At 38.0% G+C, this 8,371-nt stretch overlaps 1 pseudogene across 1 annotated transcript; it reads left to right on the plus strand.

Annotated features, from left to right (window-relative positions):
- The first annotated feature begins 4,255 nt into the window (after positions 1–4,255).
- LOC117084065 lies at positions 4,256–5,274 on the plus strand (annotated as a pseudogene). The gene has a single exon (XR_004437305.1). The product of XR_004437305.1 is annotated as a coiled-coil domain-containing protein 25-like (transcript).
- The last annotated feature ends 3,097 nt before the right edge of the window (positions 5,275–8,371 follow it).

Consider the following 8,371-nt stretch of genomic DNA (forward strand, 5'->3'; position numbering starts at 1 on the left):
TCAAGGAGAATGGAACCAAGTTGGAAAACACTCTGAAGGATATTATCCAGGAGAACTTCCCCAACCTAGAAAGGCAGGCCAATATTCAAATTCAGGAAATACAGAGAATGCCACAAAGATACTCCTCGAGAAGAGCAACTCCAAGACACATAATTGTCAGATTCACCAAAGTTGAAACGAAGGAAAAACTGTTAAGGGCAGTCAGGAAAGGTCAGGTTACCCACAAAGGGAAGCCCATCAGACTAACGGCAGATCTCTCAGCAGAAACTCTATAAGCCAGAAGAGAGTGGGGGCCAATATTCAACATTCTTAAAGAAAAGAATTTTAAACCCAGAATTTCATATCCAGCCAAACTAAGTTTCATAAGTGAATGAGAAATAAAATCCTTCACAGAGAAGCAAATGCTGAGAGATTTTGTCACCACAAGGCTTGCCTTACAAGAGATCCTGAAGGAAGCAATAAACATGGAAAGGAACAACAGGTACCAGCCATTGCAAAAGCATGCCAAAATGTAAAGACCATCGATGCTAGAAAGAAAATACATCAACTAACGAGCAAGATAAGCAGCTAACATCATAATGACAGGATCAAGGAAACACATAACAATATTAACATTAAATGTAAATGGGCTAAATGGTCCAACTAAAAGACACAGACTGGCAGAATGGATAAAGAGTCAAGATCCATCAGTTTGCTGTATTCAGGAGACTCATCTCATGTGCAGAGACACACATAGGCTCAAAATAAAGGGATGGAGGAAGACCTATCAAGCAAACAGAAAACAGAAAAAGGCAGGGGTTGCAACCCTAGTCTCTGATAAAACAGACTTTATGCCAACAAAGATCAAAAGAGACAAAGAAGGCCATTACATAATGGTAAAGGGATCAATTCATCAGGAAGAGCAAACTATTCTAAATATATATGTACCCAATACAGGAGCACCCAGATTCATAAAGCAAGTCCTTAGAGACTTACAAAGAGACTTAGACTCCCACACAATAATAATGGGAGGCTTCAACACCCCACTGTCAACATTAGACAGATCAACGAGACAGAAAGTTAACAAGGATATCCAGGAATTGAACTCAACTCTGCACCAAGCAGACTTAATAGACATCTACAGACCTCTCCACCACAAATCACCAGAACATACATTCTTCTCAGCACCACATCACACTTATTCCAAAATTGACCACATAGTTGGAAGTAAAGCACTCCTCAATAAATGTGAAAGAACAGAAATCATAACAAACTGTCTCTCAGACCACAGTGCAATCAAACTAGATCTCAGGACTAAGAAACTCACTCAAAATCACTCAACTACATGGAAACTGAACAACCTGCTCCTGAATGATTACTGGGTACATAACAAAATGAAGGCAGAAATAAAGATGTTCTTTGAAACCAATGAGAACAAAGATACAACATACCAGAATCTCTGGGACACATTTAAAGCAGTGTATAGAGGGAAATTTATAGCACTAAATGCCCACAAGAGGAAGCAGGAAAGATCTAAAATTGACACCCTAACATCAAAATTAAAAGAACTAGAGAAGCGAGAGCAAACATATTCAAAAGCTAGCAGAAGAGAAGAAACAACTAAGATCAGAGCAGAACTGAAGGAGATAGAGACACAAAAACCCTTCAAAAAATCAATGAATACAGGAGCTGGTTTTTTTGAAAAGATCAAAAAAATTGATAGACCACTAGCAAGACTAACAAAGAAGAAAAGAGAGAACAATCAAATAGATGCAATAAAAAATAATAAAGGGGATATCACCACCAACCTCACAGAAATACAAACTACCATAAGAGAATACTATAAACACCTCTACACAAATAAACTAGAAAACCTAGAAGAAATGGATAAATTCCTGGACACATACACTCTCTGAAGACTAAACCAGGAAGAAGTTGAATCCCTGAATAGGCCAAAAACAGGCTCTGAAATTGAGGCAATAATTAATAGCCTACCATGCAAAAAAAGTCCAGGACCAGATGGATTCACAGTTGAATTCTACCAGCGGTACAGGGAGGAGCTGGTACCATCCCTTCTGAAACTATTCCAATCAATAGAAAAAGAGAGAATCCTCCCTAACTCTTTTTATGAGGCCAGCATCAACTTGATACCAACACCTGGCAGAGACACAACAAAAAAAGAGAATTTTAGACCAATATCCCTGATGCACATCGCTGCAAAAATCCTCAATAAAATACTGGCAAACTGAATCCAGCAGCACATCAAAAAGCTTATCCACCATGAACAAGTGGGCTTCATCCCTGGGATGCAAGGCTGGTTCAACATATGCAAATCAATAAATGTAATCCAGCATATAAACAGAACCAAAGACAAAAACCACATGATTATCTCAATAGATGCAGAAAAGGCCTTTGACAAAATTCAACAGCCCTTCATGCTAAAAACTCTCAATAAATTCAGTATTGATGGAACATATCTCAAAATAGTCAGAGCTATTTATGAGAAACCCACAGCCAATATCATACTGAATGGGCAAAAACTGGAAGCATTCCCTTTAAAAACTGGCACAAGACAGAGATGCCCTCTCTCACCACTCCTATTCAACATAGTGTTGGAAGTTCTGTCCAGGGCAATCAGGCAAGAGAAAGAAATAAAGGGTATTCAAGTAGGAAAAGAAGAAGTCAAATTGTCTGTGTTTGCAGGTGACATGATTGTATATTGAGAAAACCCCATCATCTCAGCCCAAAATCTCCTTAAGCTGATAAGCAACTTCAGCAAAGTCTCAGGATACAAAATCAATGTGCAAAAATTACAAGCATTCTTATATACCAATAAGAGACAAACAGAGAGCCAAATCATGAATGAACTCCAATTCACAATTGCTTCAAAGAGAATGAAATACCTAGGAATCCAAGTTACAAGGGATGTGAAGGACCTCTTCAAGGAGAACTACAAAACACTGCTCAGTGAAATAAAAGAGGACACAAGCAAATAGAAGAACATACCACACTCATGGATAGGAAGAATCAATATAGTGAAAATGGCCATACTGCCCAAGGTAATTTATAGATTCAATGCCATCCCCATTAAGCTACCAATGACTTTTTTCGCAGAATTGGAAAAAACTACTTTAAAGTTCATATGGAACCCAAAAAGAGCCCGCATTGCCAAGACAATCCTAAGTCAAAAGAACAAAGCTGGAGGCATCACACTACCTGACGTCAAACTATACTACAAGGCTACAGTAACCAAAACAGCATGGTACTGGTACCAAAACAGAGATATAGACCAATGGAACAGAATAGAGCCCTCAGAAATAATACCACACATCTACAACCATCTGATCTTTGACAAACCTGACAAAAACAAGAAATGGGGAAAGGATTCCCTATTTAATAAATGATGCTGGGAAAACTGGCTAGACATAATTAGAAAGATAAAACTGGATCCCTTCCTTACTCCTTATACAAAAATTAATTCAAGATGGATTAAAGACTTAAATGTTAGGCCTGAAACCATAAAACCCCAGAAGAAAACCTAGGCAATACCATTCAGGACATAGGCATGGACAAGGACTTCATGTCTAAAACACCAAAAGCAATGGAAACAAAAGCTAAAATTGACAAATGGAATCTAATTAAACTAAAGAGCTCCTGCACAGCAACAGAAACTACTGTCAGAGTGATCAGGCAACCTACAGAATGGGAGAAAATTTTTGCAATCTACTCATCTGACAAAGGGCTAATATCCAGAACCTACGAATAACTCAAACAAATTTACAAGAAAAAAAGAAAAAAAACCCAAAAGCGGGCAAGGGAAATGAACAGACACTTCTCAAAGAAGATGTTTATACAGCCAATAGACACATTAGAAAATGCTCATCATCCCTTGCCATCAGGGAAATGCAAATCAAAACCACAATGAGATACCATCTCACACCAGTTAGACTGACAATCATTAAAAAGTCAGGAAACAACAGGTGCTGGAGAAGATGTGGAGAAATAGGGACACTTTTACACTGTTGGTGGGACTGTAAACTAGTTTGACCATTGTGAAAAACAGTGTGGCGGTTTCTCAAGGATCTAGAACTAGAAATACCATTTGACCGTGCCATCCCATTATGGGATGTCTACCCAAAGGACTATAAATCATGCTGCTATGAAGACATATGCACACATACGTTTATTGTGGCACTATTCACAATAACAAAGACTTGGAAACAACCCAAATGTCCATCCATGACAGACTGGATTAAGAAAATGTGGCACATGGATGGAGGAGTTCCGGGGGCCAGGCGGTCGCCGTGAGTCTGGCATCCTGAGCTTCATGAGTTGAGCGCTGCTGCTCTGCAGTGGAGTCACCACACCGCTCCTGTGATCATGGTGTTCTGCTTCACCATCAGCAGCGTTAATTCATCTGCCTACACTATTTACATGGGAAAAGATAAATATGAAAATGAAGATCTGATCAAGCATGGCTGGCCTGAAGATATCTGGTTTCATGTGGACAAACTCTCTTCGGCTCATGTATACCTTCGATTACATAAGGGAGAGAATATAGAAGACATTCCAAAGGAAGTACTGATGGACTGTGCCCACCTCGTGACGGCCAATACCATTGAAGGCTGCAAGATGAACAACGTTAATGTGGTATATACGCTTTGTCTAACCTGAAGAAAACAGCTGACATGGATGTGGGGCAGATAGGCTTTCACAGGCAGAAGGATGTAAAAATTGTGACAGTGGAGAAGAAAGTAAACGAGATCCTGAGCCGATTAGAAATGACCAAAGTGGAGCGATTCCCAGACCTAGCAGCAGAGAAAGAATGCAGAGATCATGAAGAGAGGAATGAGAAAAATATCCCAAATTCAGGAAATGGAAAGGAGAGAAAAAGAAGAAATGAAGAAGAAAAGGGAAATGGATGAACTTAGGAGCTATTCATCACTAATGAAAGTTGAAAATATGTCTTCAAATCAGGATGGCAATGATTCAGATGAATTCATGTAAAAGGAGGAAAGGACCTTTGAAAGATGTGAATGTAGAGACAATGACAGACCTTTTGGTTTCATCCGTGTTCTGAAGTATGAAATACAACCAAAATTCTACCTTCATCCTACCCAGAAGTTATAGATTTTCAAGTTTTTAAAAAATTGTACCTTTTTTGCTGACAGAAAAGGATCAGATATGTATAAAATAGTTGAACTTGACAGCGTATAACCTAACGTGAAAATGTTTTTGCCAGAACATGTCTTGGTACCTTGTGAAAGCAGGCTGCCCTTGTTCTTGAGATAGACTTTAAAATGAACCAGCTCTGAAAAGTAGTTTTGCTGCTCTGATCTATCCCTGAAAACAGATGTCTTGAAACACTTTTCATATTCTTAAAACAATCTTCACTTCTGTTAAGAAGAACATGTTGGTGGATAATTATGCGAATGTTTCCCTGTCCCTGATTTCCCGATTAGAAAAAAGGGCGTATGGGTTTTGAAAAAGAGATTTTTCAGAAGATTGTAAGCTTCAATATTCACGTTCCATCATGTCATCTGGGTCTGTTAGTGTAGTGACCCTTAACGCACTCTATCTCAGCTTTTATGTCCTTGCTGTCTCTGAGCAGGGGCCTCCATCTTAATATCACCATATATAAAGAAATTGATGGTGTTCATCAATACGGGGCCTGTGGCAGTTGTTGCCTGAACACCAAGTAACCCAAGCCACCTATGCGACAACTTCTGGGCCCAGGAGTAATTTCTCAGCATTGAGGGTAAAATAGGATGGAGTGCTCTGTTGATCATTTGGGAGATGTAGGTTACCTGATTTGTCCCTTGGGATGCAGCGTGAAGCAGAAGTCCATTTTGCAATTATGATTTTAGAAGGAACTAAGCATTTTACAAGCCAGCCAAGTAATTATTTTCTTTACCTTGAAATCATATTTGAGTTGTAACCCCAGAGTTAATTTCTCATTGTAGATTCAGTAACTTACTATATAACATTACTTCTCATGTGAACCACTCACTATCTGTTGTGATTCTGAGTAGAAGATGTCTTTTGATTGCAGTATGTAAGACAACCCTGTAGAAGGAGACAAAATACGGAGAAAGAGAACAAAGCCTGCTGGACCAGAGGCGAAGAGATGGATATTTTACTCACACCCACAGCAGCAAGAATGACCTCCTGCAGCAGATATTCCACCTGTAATAGCACTTTGGAACTGTGGGCAAAACCAAAAGGCTAGTGTTTCCATTTATTTCACATTGGTGTATGGGGTTGAACTGGAAAATTCACTGAGGCGTAACTCACTGGCCAAATTTTGAGAGGGTATAGAAGATGATTTTAGAGATGAGTGGTTTTGTTTATGTGTCTAATGATATTCAGTCTGACGTTCTGCAATTTTAAAAGTTAAAATAAAGTATCTTTTTTTAATCTGAAAAAAAAATGTGGCACATATACACCATGGAATACTATGCAGTCATAAAAAAGGATGAGTTCATGTCCTTTGTAGAGACATGCAGCTGGAAACCATCATTCTCAGCAAACTATTGCAAGAACAGAAAACTAAACACCACATGTTCCCACTTATAGGTGGGAATTGAACAATGAGATCACTTGGACACAGGAAGGGGAACAACACACAGTGGGGCCTATTGTGGGGTGGGGGGGCAGGGGAGGGATAGCATTAGGAGATATACCTAATGTAAATGACGATTTAATGTTTGCAGCACACCAACATGGCACATGTATGCATATGTAACAAGCCTGCCCATTGTGCACATGTTCCCTAGAACATAAAGTATAATAATAAAAAAAATGTGGCATATATACACAATGGAATACTATTCAGCCCTAAAAAAGACAGAAAATCTGACATTTGAGATCATATAGATGAAGCTGGAGGATCTTATATTACGTGAAATAAACCAGGCACAGAAAGACAAATACTTCATGTTCTTACTTAGAGGTGGAATCTTAAAGTGTGGAACTCATAGCAGCAAAGAGTAGAATGGTGGTCACCAGGAACTAGGAGTTCCGAGTGGATTGGAGAAATCTTGGTTGAAGGATACAAAATTTCCTTAAGGAGAATAAGTTCAAGGGATCTATTGTACAACATGGTGACGATATTTAACAGTGTATAGTATACTTGTAAATCACTACGAGAATAGATATTGTGTTATCACCACAAAAAGATACATATGTGAGGTAATACATATGTTAATCAGCTTGATTTAGCCATTCCACATTGTATACATATTTCAAAATATTATATTGTACTCCATAGATGCATATAATTTTTGTCAGTTAAATAATCAATATTTTAAAATTTGCATAAACAAATCCTTATGGTAGAAACTTCTGAATAGTCCTAATTTAACTTTATGGCAAAAAGTTGTTCTGCTCTAAACCATTTAAAGGTTTTGCATACAATTCCATAACTAATTGGTAATATAGACTGTAAAAATATCTCACTTAACTAATAAGTAGACCTCAGCATACTCAACCATCTGGAAAAACACCCGGTGTTTGTACTCTCTGTTCTCGTCTCAGAGCTCATTCCCTAATACGGTCACTATGCATGAGAGGCCCACGTGGGTGTTGTTCTAGCTTTATGAAAGTCTTGATATAATCATTGTGTGATAAAAAGACTATTGTATTGGCAGAATTGTAAAGATCAAAGTCAGATTTCTGTATGGAGAAATCTGTTTTACTTGAAAGTATAAAAGTAGAAGTACCCTTGGTTTTAACTGATGGTGTATTAGTTAACTATAAATGAGACATGTTCCTCAAATGAGAAACTATTGTTTCAGAAGGATTAGAAAGCAGACATTTGATCATTTAACTTTGAATGCAGTGAAGAAAAACTGAAAAGCAAACTATTTTTGTGAAGTGGAAGTAAAGATACCCCCTTCTAGTCTCACGTGTACTACTGCACTTGCCTCGTATTTCTGATTTCTGACTTCAGTCTTGCTTTTCTCATCTGGCATTCAAAACTTGACCTGTGTTTTAAAAACCAATTCTGATCCTACTTAAACCTTCAATACCTCCCAATGACTACTTATCATTGCATACAGTATTTTCATCTTTAATTGCTGTCATATACTTGATCTTTCTTCATGTAGTCATTTAAGTTTTCATATTCCAGCCATACTGAATTACTTGAAGTTCCTTAATTGTACCCTACTCTCTTAATCTCAGAATAGGGCACATGCTTGTTTCTTCTTGTACCAGCTAAAAATCTCTGTTCTGCAATTTGTAAAAACCTCAAAAGAAACTGTATTAGACAATAAATATATTATTTCATGTATCAGGACATTCAGGAGAGTTCCTACAACAAAGAATCCACTTAACAAGATCATCAAGGTCTTGGATTCTTTCTACTTTTCTTCCATTATATTTGTTAACT

The sequence above is a fragment of the Trachypithecus francoisi genome, unplaced genomic scaffold, assembly GCF_009764315.1.
Source record: "Trachypithecus francoisi isolate TF-2019V2 unplaced genomic scaffold, Tfra_2.0 Lachesis_group0, whole genome shotgun sequence".
NCBI classification, from domain to species: Eukaryota; Metazoa; Chordata; class Mammalia; order Primates; family Cercopithecidae; genus Trachypithecus; species Trachypithecus francoisi.